The sequence below is a fragment of the Mya arenaria genome, chromosome 2 (genome assembly GCF_026914265.1).
Source record: "Mya arenaria isolate MELC-2E11 chromosome 2, ASM2691426v1".
In the NCBI taxonomy this organism is placed as follows: Eukaryota; Metazoa; Mollusca; class Bivalvia; order Myida; family Myidae; genus Mya; species Mya arenaria.
Window position 1 is genome coordinate 2451276 of NC_069123.1, and position 13343 is coordinate 2464618.

Genomic DNA, 13343 nt, shown 5'->3' on the forward strand with positions numbered 1-13343 from the left:
CAGGTAACTATTATCGAGTGCTTAAAACATTCAATTCATTCGCACGTAACTATTATCGAATGCTTAAGACATTCATTTCATTTGCACGTAACGTTTAACGAGTGCTTAAAACATTCAATTTATTTGCACGCAACTATTATCGAGGGCTTAAAACATTCATTCCATTTGCAAGTAACTATTATCGAGTGCTTAAAACATTTATTCCATTTGCACGCAACTATTATCGCGTGCTTAAAACATTTATTCCATTTGCACGTACCTATTATCGAGTGCTTAAAACATTCATTTCATTCGCAGGTTACTATCATCGAGTAGATAAGGCATTCATTTGATTTGCTAGAAACTATTACCAAATGCTTAAAATATTCATTTCATGTGCAAGTATCTAAGAGTATCATGTCCTTTAAGCATATGTTTTTGCAAGAAGCCTTTTATTACGAAATGAAATAACATGCATCAGTATAGTTTGTACATTTTAAAGGATTTTTTATGTTTTGGTATGTTTTAACGTTGCACTGAACTTAAACTAAACCAATAATTATGTGAAAAATTACAGTATCCAAAATTTTAACATAAACCCCGTTTCATGGCACTGGGCAAACGCCAAAGACATAGAACACAAAATCACAAACAAGAAACATGGAACAACAGCACACATTTCACAAAAAGCACGGTGCATATATAGTACATAAAAAACAAGGTATGTTTATCAAGGATCCAAAGGTTCTACTCGATTCGCTTAGAATTTATTTTCGTCTATTTTGTTAAATATAAAATGTTTTAATTAACAGAGATGAAAGTGCGCATGCCATTGCCGACCAGTTGGCCAGAAGTTTAGTGGACTTGTCGTTTGTATGTTACATGTTTTGGGTAATAAATAGTGCCTTTTACTGGCAAACCAAAATAAAACATTTCTTAATGAAAAGATAGAAGAGTTTTTGTGTTTACTTATTGCAATTCTTAGTCTGGGAGGTGTCATGATTGGTTTCCGATAATGTGCGGATAAATTACAACGCTAATCCATTGTATCACACGCTGGTTATTAAAGTTGTCCTTGAAAACATGGCACAAAACAGTAACGTCAGCACTCGTGTAGAAAGTTAAAAAAACTCTGCGGTTTGTTGGCGCAGTAGTTTGAGGATAGGTGTGCGACTTGGGGTCTAAATCTTACTCATTAAAAGTCTATAAGTCATATTTTATGTGCCCAGACAGATAATTCGGAAGTAGAAATGCATAAACATTGATGAAAGTTTTCTCCAACTGCAATACCTGGTAAGTGATGAGAATCCGTGTAGTTAAAGTGGCTCATAGATTAAGTTCCATATGTTTTCCATTTCCATTACCATATCAACGAACATTTGCATGGAGTTTCTTTGTTTGAGCGATATTGGTAGACACTCCCATAAGGTAAAAACTTCCTGAAAGTTGGCTAGTTGTGTCAGAGATTGTGGGTTTGTCGTTTCATTCGGGTGTACAGGAGTTTAAAACTACTCATATTGTCAAATTGTACAAAATAAAGGATATTTTTTCTTTCGATACATACGATAGAATTACATTTCAACGAGTGAGCAACAAAATAGATAGTTCATGATGTTCAAATTGTCAAAATGTATTGCGGTGACATACAAAAGAATATGTGTTTTTTCTTACAATGTAAAGAATATAAAATATTATGTAATTATATTTTTGAAGAAAATCACGCAAAATTGTATGCGGACGTAACGTGAACCAAAATTTGGTCCTAGCCTTGGGAAAATGACATTTGATTAAGACATATCTGAAACAGCGAAACAAATGTGTATAGAATTTAAAGGTCTGTCGTAGTTTCCAAAGGTCTATCCATCGGCTTGTCAGTCGGTCGGTTGACCATATCTTTTTTGGAACGAAAATCCTTTGATGGCAATGGCAAGCGTTTCGGACTTAAACTCGGTGGGTCCACTTCGACGATTAGTATTGGTATGTAAATGGTTCTTAATCACTTGTGCATAGCCAATTCAACCATAACATACCCGTACGCTTTAACGCTCTACCGAGCTTATGTTACATGTTCATCTATGATATTTGTCGCGGCTAACGATTTTAAAACGCAATTCAAACTTAACTTCCTCTTTTAATAAAATTTTAAACAGAGTTTCAAAGTGAATCTCATTCAAAAGTACAAATCTTTAAACCTTACTTGTTTGAATATATGTTCAGCGTGTTTGTTATTAATAATGGCGATAGTTCGTAAAGGACTGTTTTTATTTTTGTGTTTTGACTTCTTCATGATGTGCAGTTATGGTAAGTCGAACGAGTTTGGTTTCTCAATATGCATCATTCTAATGTTGACCTACATAGTATATAGCTTTTATAACCGAAGTAATTGCCAGCAAAAACGCTCGAGAGCAATTGGCAAAACTCATACGCTGTGGCGAGGGGGTGGGGGTAAGTTTTGTATGTATTGAACGATTATAATATTTACAAGTCGACACCGACGACGATACATCATAAGGCCATCTAAATATCTCAATGTTGTTGTTTTTTATTCAAAAACATCAGAAGAGCTAAAGATGTCTATGGATTGCGAGTATAGATTATACTGGAAAGTTGCATTTATTTCTCATTTTATATTTGGAACAAGCATTTGTTTTGTACTGTTTATGTTGAACATGCAATTATTCTGTGCTGTTTATTTTGTTTTAAGCATTGATGTAATAACTGCATAATTAATTTCCATTTATTTACGACAATACATTTGGTATTTATCAAATGTTTCATGTTTTGAAATTTAATTTACTTGTACTGTGTATGTTGAACTTGCATTTGTTTGGTACTGTATTTGAACTTGCATTAATTCAGAATGCAACGGCTGCACATACTCTGCCAGTAACGGTAAGCAAACTATCTCGTTTTGGAAATGGGTACTTAACTAGCTTTAATACAGGAGAGTTTGCTATGATTACAACGTGTAATACTACAATATAATTTTACATTTAATTCCATGGTGCTCAAAATCCATGATTCCGATTAGATTATCTAACTAAAAATATACTGCTTCTTCATTTACTGAAGAAACATGAGTGAATTTTTATCTCAACATCTTTTTTATTCAGAGATCAACATATGCAGTAACGGAAGTACAACAGGAACACGATTAGGAATACGAAACACTATCGTCCCAGACGATCAGATTGTTCAATGTGTTTGTGACCTTCAATCACAGAGCCCGACACATATTACCGTGCATTACGACGGACCTGGATACCGTAACTGTGGAACAACTTTGCTTTTAAATCCCCTTGCATTTTCATGTGATGATGGTTCTTCGAGTTTTGTTTTGCCAATTGCTAGACTATTCTTTGAGAAAGTTACGCCAAAAACGATGGATGGTGCATATTTTTCGAAGCAGGTCGGTAAATGTTAATTTCCCTTTACACTTCAATGGAAAATGCACTTGAAATTTAGCACCGATATTCTTAAATGCATTCCATGATGCAGCAGGGTGGAAGACACCAAAGTTCTTTCTCTCTGAGTGTAGGTATTGCACTCAATTTGAAGTATGGCGTCTATAAATAATGTGTATCACTCAGGCTTAAACATAATATCAATCTTAAGGAGCATTCTCAATCTTAAAATAAGAATACAACCTTGTACTTAATTTAGCAAATGCAGTGGCAGATAACCAATCAATAGGTTCTAGACTTAGTCGTTAAGAATTTCATCTATCGCTGGTGTTTTATGGTCCGCCTACTGCCACTCATCCCATACACACACTCCCTGTTTTAGAGTTCGCGTTTGCAATGTGTCAGCCAATGAGCTTGTATTCTAAGTTGATTCTGTAGATGACATTACGCTCACTTAACCCATTACAAATCATTAAGATTTTACGTCATGTCATTAACTATTACATAAAGCGGGCATCCTGTAGCATAATAATTGTACATGGCATTTAGTTATAACGAACCTTATTGACAATAATTAATTAATTTAAACGACTCGTTTGACATCGAAATAAAAATATTGAGAACAAATTTTATTTTTATTTTTGTTTATCATCTGATTTCACGCAAGGTAAAGTACGAAGTAATATTTATCTGGGCAATCCGTTGTTTCCATTTTTCACAGAAGACTACAAAGTGAACATAACGTGCAATGAAACTGGCGAAGAGCCACCAGAGGGAACAACACAAATCTCAAGCACATTGCAGCCAACACTGTTGAAATCTACAACATCATATTCATATTCATCGACTTTTACATCAACCAATTTACAGACGTCGCCTACCTCAACACAAACATCAAAACCACCTACACAGGGAGAAGCACCGTTCATACCACAAACAACAACACCACCAAGCACTCATCAACCCCATCAAAACACCAGCAAAAACATCGACCAAAGAACCAAAGGATCCAGATTCGAGTCCTGGAACTACTCCTGTTTTGGAGTCAAACATCACCAAAACAAAAACATTTTCCACAACCGGTAAGAGTATTAAAAAAAAACGGTTTATCTTTTTCCGTTTCAATGCAGTTCATATAATTAATATACGTTTTCAGTATATTTGTTTAGAAATAAGTTCTGATGTACGCAAAAAATCGGTGTTCTTTGATACAAGACACCAACTCATAAGTGCGAATATTACATAACTGTGCCTAAACCGTTTTTTGATACCTTTTCAGCTATCGTATTAATTAGTATTGGATTTGGTCTCTTCGTGACGGTAACCGTTCCTGTTGTTATCATTCTCGCTCTCAAGTGCATGTAAGTAAAGCGAATATGAACTCATATATTGTATTAAAATAATAAAGATAAATAATAGATAGTTTAATTCGAAAATGACAAGTTTTGTTATAAGTCATGAAAATACAAAATGTATACTACTTTCTTGGTAGAATCAGCCTTTCTAGCAAATAGTTTTCCCAATTATTAAAGTTTGATTTCACAGGAGGAGCTGCAAACAGAAAGAAATTGACCATGCAGCCAATGTTCAGATGTCCAATATCGGAAAACAATTATAATCCTGAAACCAACAACGATTTACAAACATTACCTGATACCGATTCCTTAAGATATGAAACTCTTCAGAAACGTACAGCTCATGATAGTTACACGAACTTGCAAATATCGACAAGAACTGTGGGCAACCAACCAAACCATTTGCAGCCTTTTTGTGTTGGCGATACCTCTACTGACAGTAGGAACGAAAACGTCAGCGCTACTACGGATAATGAATCGCACTATGAAAACTCTAGTTCGCAGCCATTTTGAATGAACAGTTCGGCACGATATGAATCCCTAAACTCAAACACCGGTTCACTTTCCGACCACTGCTACTCAACTTTGCAAACGTGAAGTAACGGAACGTGATCATTTGAGTATCTAACGACCGTATCCATAGAAAGAGCATATATTAAGGAATCGAAACACTGCAAAAGAAAGTACTAAGGACCAAAACACAATCATCAAAAAGTCAAGTTTTAGGTCTTGAAATGCTTCAATTGTTATAAAGCATACAAATATTAACACTTGTGATTTTCAACTTGAGTAGGTGTCATGAAGAATATTTAAAAATATTTAAGTTTAAAATGCTTTCATTCAAATGCAATTTTAGTGTTACACTGTCAGGAATAGTTTCGGGTGCAACTACCTTCGACATTTACCAATAAAACAAAGTAGTGTTGCTCTCTGTCAAGTGTGTATTTCGTTTTGGTTACCAGGAAGTGAATGTAAGTAACTGTTGTTTTATTTTCAATGTTTCCTTTTATTGAAAACTATCATCAATAAGCCCCATAAAATTGTTGAATGTATAGTCTAGAACATTTTTTATACCAACACATAATTATTTTTTGTCGCAAGACATTTCGTTTAAGGTATCCGTTGTACAAATACAATTTCCGTTTTATCATGCAGCTACTTGCCGTTATGTTTAATGATTTTCGGTGCATTATGGTACCATATACTTTGTTACATTATTTGTAAGAGTATTTCTTAACGTGACACTCTTATTCAAAATCAATGCATAAACATTTATAACAAACATAAATTTTGACTGATAATACTTACTAAATAATGTATTTACGAAAAATATTTATTAATGATTACAAGATTGTTACCGTATATTTGGTAGCAAAAGTTGCAAAAATATTAAACGATTGGTGAATGCTAATAGATTCACTGTGGACTACTATAGTTCCATAAGGTTAAAATAACGAGTTTTATGCTTATTTCTTTAAAATTAAACTCGGTTACCTTCATAATAACTATTGTTTACGACATTTATTCATATTTTCATTGAATATTAAAACAATATTATTAATTGTGGTCAATCTTAACTGGGAGTAAAAGTGTATCTTTAATGATAACTAGTATGTAAAACAAATGAGTGAAACTGTAATGAATATTATATGTTATGTATTTACATTATAGTAATAATTTATTTTTAAAATATAACAAAATTGTATGGGATAACTAACCTGCCTCGACATTTAACTGTTTGTTATTTTGTTATTTATTCCAACAGTAATGAGTGAAAGGACCATTTTTTCAATATATAAAGTTCACACAGCGTATGTGCAAATATTTTTATCTGCTTGTCATTTTCACAATCTCGCTCTTCATAGTACACGCTTTCAAATGATGCCAGAATAATATGGATCATAACATTCACATTTAAACTCATTATCAACATAATAAGAACAGACCTTACATCTACCACCTTCTTCTTGACATTTCATTTTCCCATACCCTCGTACTCTTCTTTCTATTTATTATATTCCCTGTTACACGTCTGTTCTCTGTTATTAACTCACATCCATACCTCATTACAATTTACAACACGATTCATAATAATTTACACTATCCCATATTGTAACTGCGAAACACATCAATACGTAGCTTACACCAACCGTTTTTTTAAACATTTTAAAAGCAGCTTGTAAAGACCGACAGAAACGAAACACTTGTATAAGCATTTAGCTCTCTTCTCAATTCTGTCAATATTTTTCACCAACGTTATGTATTATCCATGTACTAGTTTCATTATGTTTGTATTCTTTATCTCGTATAATAATTGTTCATCTAAATAAATAATATTTAAACCAAACATTCACACTATTGTAAAATTGGATATCTTTTTAATGCAAACATATCTTTTACAAACCTCTGAAAAAAGTAATAAAATCGTAAAATTTGCTCAACTCATCATTAATTGAAAATAAACCAAATGGTGTAAGGATCATCCCTTGAAAACGATTAAATTCAAAACCGAATGAAGAAAGACATTTACAAACACTATATTCTGGCCTTTACCACGAACGTTGAACTGTTGAAGGTCTTAAATGAAGTTTCTGCCGATCGTTTGCGCTTAATACTTCTAAACAGACGAGACAGAATACATGTCAAGATCATAGAAAATTAATTGAGCAATTTCTTGACCAGGAGGGATGACATTGTGTACCATAATCAAACTAACTTCCAGCCACATCATTGTTATATATGACGGATGCTTATCGTATGGTATCGAGTCAAATATTTATTTCATTTGCAATCAATTTTAAATATCGTGTGCTTAAAACATTCATTATATTTGCAAGTAACTATTATCGAGTGCTTAAAACATTCATTTCATTCGCAGATAACTATTATCGAGTGCTTATAACATTCATTTCATTCGCAGGTAACTATTATCGAGTGCTTATAACATTCATTTCATTTGCATGTAACTATTATCGAGTGCTTAAAACATTAAATTCATTCGCATGTATTTGTGAGTTTCCTGTGCTTAAAACATAAGTATATGTAAGAAGCCTTTTTTCACGAATTGAAACAACATATATCTGTATAGTTTGGATATTTTAAAGGACTTTATGTGTTTGGTATGTTTTGAGGTTGCACTAAACTCAAACTAAACCAAGTACAAAGTTACTGGTTGTAGGATTTATTAAAACATGTCACCCAAAGGCGCAACACGATTCTTCTAATTTATATACTAGATTTGGACGCATAAGTGAACCTTACGTTATTTTCTGTCTGTCTATATTTCCAACCGCTTCCCCGCATAACGTTTCTTATTAATTCTTTACATTTCAATGTGAATAGGCACACTAAACACTGAACGAAAACCATTTATAGCGTTTCACGTATGTGATAACCATACATTTCCTTACAATGCAGTTCATACCCCTCCTTATGAAATTTATTCACTCTGTAGTTAAGCATTGTTTATTATTCGTGTAATCAATTTGCATTTGGCCCGAAGTAAGCAAAATTCTAGCCCAACAGAAAATATAGTATTGGATCGAATTCAACGTATAACAACTACTAATAAATTGCGTAACTCAGACCTAAACAACATATTACCCTAAAGTAGCATTCTTAATCTTAAATATATTGAGACCACATCCGGGCACTTTGCATTAGCTATAACGTACCATACACCATATGATACATAAGGAGTTTAATTAATAACGAGGATAATACTGTTAAATGCAGATCTCAACCTATATAGTATAACTATACGTTTGCAAAGTCATTTCCGAATTAAAGATTAAAGCTTGACTGCTTAATCATATAATAAGAAGGGAAAATTCGCATTAGTTACGGACTTAATGAGAATTCACTCCGTTTAGTTTGCCCAAGTATATAAAATGTATCATTTTTGTCCATGTACAAGTGTACCCGCAAAAGGAATACAGCCCAGATAATGCGGGCCGCAAACAAAAATACCAGAACATACAATTCAAAATATAGTTTTCCTTCATCAATGTTGGTTCGGCTAAACAGGATACTAAAACCCCCGGAAAAGGCATACTGCAGTCAACGAGGCATTGGATACAACTTCTTAAAAATAGGTGTGTATACATCTCTATACATGCTTCTTTATTTACTTAAAAAGTCAATCTGCATGAAAAACATTTGAAATCATGTTAATAGGTAAGATAAGACCCAAGGAATTGATGCATTATGAGTTTGACGTGCATTACTGTTAAAATAGCAGGTGTTTATTGCCTGTCTTAGAATCAAACCTTTCAGCACTTTCAGTGCTTTGATGTTAACCTCTTACTCTGATAGAACTAAAGAGTAAATATACTGATATTCACTAACGTGTTCAGTCTTTATTTCAGACTCAGACTCAGAAATGTTATTTCGATGAAGCATGCGCTAATTATTACATAATCCGATATTTTTACCATACAGAACAGTTTTCATATTTCTTCATAAGCATTGCTTTAAATGTTTCAATTTTATATGAAAGAAGGTTTTCATTTAAGAGTCTTTATTGTGAAACTATGACTCAATGCATTAGCAAATACGGACAATACACACTTACTTGCAATTCAACTACACAGTCGTTCCGCTAACAATTTATCATGAATCCGTATACCATGACGAACGTACACAGTTATGCATTATTCTTTAACGTCAATAAATATATAGAACTATTTGCTGTGTTGTTGTTTTTTATCTCACAAAATTGCTCATTTTCAATCGATGTATCTTTCACATTCCAAAAATGTGTATCTAGTTTGTTTTCGCACAAAACTGCTCACTTAAAGGGACTATACACCAGATGATACCAAAATCGGCAAAAAAACATTATTTCCACAAAACAAGCCTATATCTATTAATACGAGCTAGTATGAGACCGAAAACACATAATTTTACATGATTAAAAAACTATTTTGTTGCTGTCTCAGCTGAGTTTGCTCGTTTAATAATAGCGCATAATGGTTTCCCAGTTTATAATGTGTATATTTAGCATGTGAAAGACACGTGATTAGTACAGAAACATATATATGCATTTTTTTTTAAAATTAGTCGGGATGTACGTGGTAGACAAACCCAGTAAATTTCGAATTAAAAAACTATCCAAAAACTGCGAAAGATACATGTGTCGTAACTGATATGATATGATACATAAGTAAGTAAGATTCAATGCGGTGCACAAAATCAAAATCTTCTTTACGGAAATGAAACTCTTTCATTTGAGCAAAACAAAGTATTATTTTCACTTGTGCAATCGTACATAACTGCCTCTAGGTGGTTCGGTTAGCAATGAGCAGCAACAAACAACAAATGAAGACAAACCCTCCCTGGCGAATCGGGCTGAACACGCCTACCCCCTCATCCTTGTGTGACCAATATTTGCATTTCTTATTATTTTTAGATAATAGAAGAAAAAGATATATCAATTATATTTCTTACGCACTTTATCTAAGTAGGGGAGCAGAATTAAAATAAGTTATATCTTGTTTTCTAATCTTCGAATACATTGTGATGTATTTCATTTCTATACATATAACGTATGTATGTTTGTATGCTATTTGTCAAATAAATAAAGTTTAAAATAATGCGCTGCGCACAACGATGTCAATTTTATGTAAGTTTTTGACAACTTCTTCTCTTGCAATTGCATCATCTTGCCCCAATATTACAAACAACCTCAAGTCAAATCTCAATCTCAATCTTAATTCATTTTTTCACATAAAAGCATGGTATGATGCAAAGTTCTGCATGTTTTTTATACATTTTAAAAACGTATTTTTTCAGAGAACGTGTTGATAAAAATATTAACTAATTCTAGAGCAAAATATAAACTTAAGTTTGTTTAAAAGAACAAAGAATCGTGCTCATATACATTTTTGGCTGTAGAATCTGCATACTGTATGATATAATGCGCTTGTAGAAAGTGTAAAAAATATGATTTTTCATAAATTGTGATGCTATGTAGAAAAATGTGTTGAGACTGAGTTTGAGATTTGACTTAAGTATTTTCGTGATATTGGGGCAGGGTGTCTAGCCCCTTTAGATCTATGAATGGTATACACCTGATAGTATTAAAAATTAATAAAATGCCTATACCTCTTATCGCATTAGTCAAAGTCATTCATTACTCAAACGATATCAAGCGAAAGTGGGTAGAGAACTAAACATGTTAAACATCTGGCCCCAATTTCTCGAAACTTCTTAAGCTTAACAGGCTTAAGTAGCTTATTTCAATTAGCCAAAATGCATACTTAAATGGAATTTTGATAAATGACAAATTGTTTAATTTAACTAACATATAGATAATTCCTATCTAAAGTATAAAAACTCTTAAAGAAGTAAATATTATCCAAATTATTGAAAACCAAAAATAATGAGTTTAGCTTAATCCTGTTATAAGGGACTTAAGAAGTTTCGAGAAATTGAGGCCTGACTTCTAGCCTAGAATTTACGATCCGACATTTCTGCACGTTCAGTGCTTTGATTTTTTACTTCCCTTAAAAGCAAATATATGCTATATTCACTATTAAATGTGTTGGGTCTACATTTCAGACTCAGACTCTGATATCTTATCTCGACAAAGCTTTTGTTAAAGCTACTCTCTCACAGATTGCTAGTTTTGAGTTTTATTTTATGTTTTGTTTCAGAATCAGCTGCTTTTGGCAACAATGTCTTCAATTCAGACATATAAGCAGCTCACAAAAAAAAGATCTCAATTATTTGTAAAACTGCCGAAAACTCATTTTTTTAAAGAGTAAGAAACGCTTTTAGCCATAAAACATCATGTTTCGAACTTAAATATGAAAAACTGCAATCTGATCTTTTTCAGCAGTCGCATACCACTGGTTTCCAGACATGAACGCTAAATGGACTCATTCCTAGAAAATGTCAAAACGGTCAGTCTGTGAGTGTGCAGCTTTAAGAGCAAATATCTGTAGTATTTACATGTGTTAAGTCTTCATTTCAGACTCATACTCAGAAATCTTATTTCGATGAAGCTTGCAATAATTATACGAAATGTTTCAACATGTACAAGATTTTTCACATGCATTGCTTTATACGCTCGTATGTAGCAATGTTATGCAGACTAAGGATTTACATTTTTGAGTATTTCTTCTGCAACTCTGACGCAAAACGTTAGTGAAAAGGGCTTACACTATACTATACCATAAAGTCTTACTTGCAACTATTTAAAATACGTCGAACCATCGTTCCGGCAGCAATCTATGGTGAATCCATACACACAGACGAACGCACTCAGAGCCGCAGTATTCCACACCGTCCCAAGGTACGCAGAACTCGTTGTTGAGTTGTTGTTGTTTCCCAACACATTACTACATGAATTTTATACTATCCGAAATAGTGTGTTTCCACTTTATATAGTTGAGTTGTGTTTTTCCCCCACAAAACTGCTTCAAGTACTTTCGATCGATGAAGTGTATACAACTAACAGAATTATAAGTTACACATTCTGCAAAAGTATGTATAGTTTTAAATGATTTAATTTAACAATGATTGAGCACGATGCTACACAAATGTATATACTTGGACACGTTTTGAAAGTAGAAACCAAGCTCATGTATATAGTCGAACAAGTAGGTGTCATTGATCAAAGATCAGCTTGGTCAATGTGAATGAAAGCGACCCTGGAAGACACAGTCTACAGAGACAGGGCAAGTTGTACAGGCAGAACAAAAATATGTGTGTTCCTGGTTTCTCGATAAATTCTTATAGATAACGCCCCGCGCGTAGCCGCCTATACGCGAGCACGCGACTGAATCCACATGACTCTGACAAAAAAACAAATAAAAACCAGCCAAAATTGAAGTATGCGTACTTGACTACATGATCCCAAAACTGTCCATTTTGCAGTTCTAAATAAAGCACATCAAAACGCCCAGAATGCACAAGAGTGCATCATGGTTTTTAAATTTTCCAAAGGGGCATGCCCCGGACCCCCCCCCCCCCCCAACACAATTATAAATTCACTCGAATATAGGGCTAGCTACGCCCCTGAACGCAACCCTAACAATTCTCAAGACTAGACTACCCGTTTGGTAAAGCGTTTTTTACGATTTCGGTTTCTAAGTCTAAAACACTCAATCTACAAACAGATCGAGTATTACAAAAACGCTGTATGATAGACATGATTGCTAAATACTAGTTACATGGATGGAAAGACCGAATTAAAAAAAACAACAACCAAAAACCAATTGTATTTCACCGTCCCCAATTTGCAAAATACGGAAGGTTTCATGGAAATTATGATATCCACGGCCCATTCATCCTTGCATGAAAAACTCGTGTTCAGACGATGTCAAGTGAACTTTTTGAAGCGTTTTTACTTTAATCTTTGATTTTTATTTGTATTCGATTTTTTTCTCATTTATGTAGGACTATCCTCAAACGTATAGCATCGTACTCTCGAATTTTGTAACGATATATTTAATAGATTAAGAAAAATATTTCCATCATTTAAACAGTATCTCAATCAGAGAGGTAATGATCATTTAGACGTAGAGGTCTAGTGTATTGAACATACAATTGAATGGCCCGAACATTAAAACAAGGGGGCGAACTTCGTTGGTTACTGGTG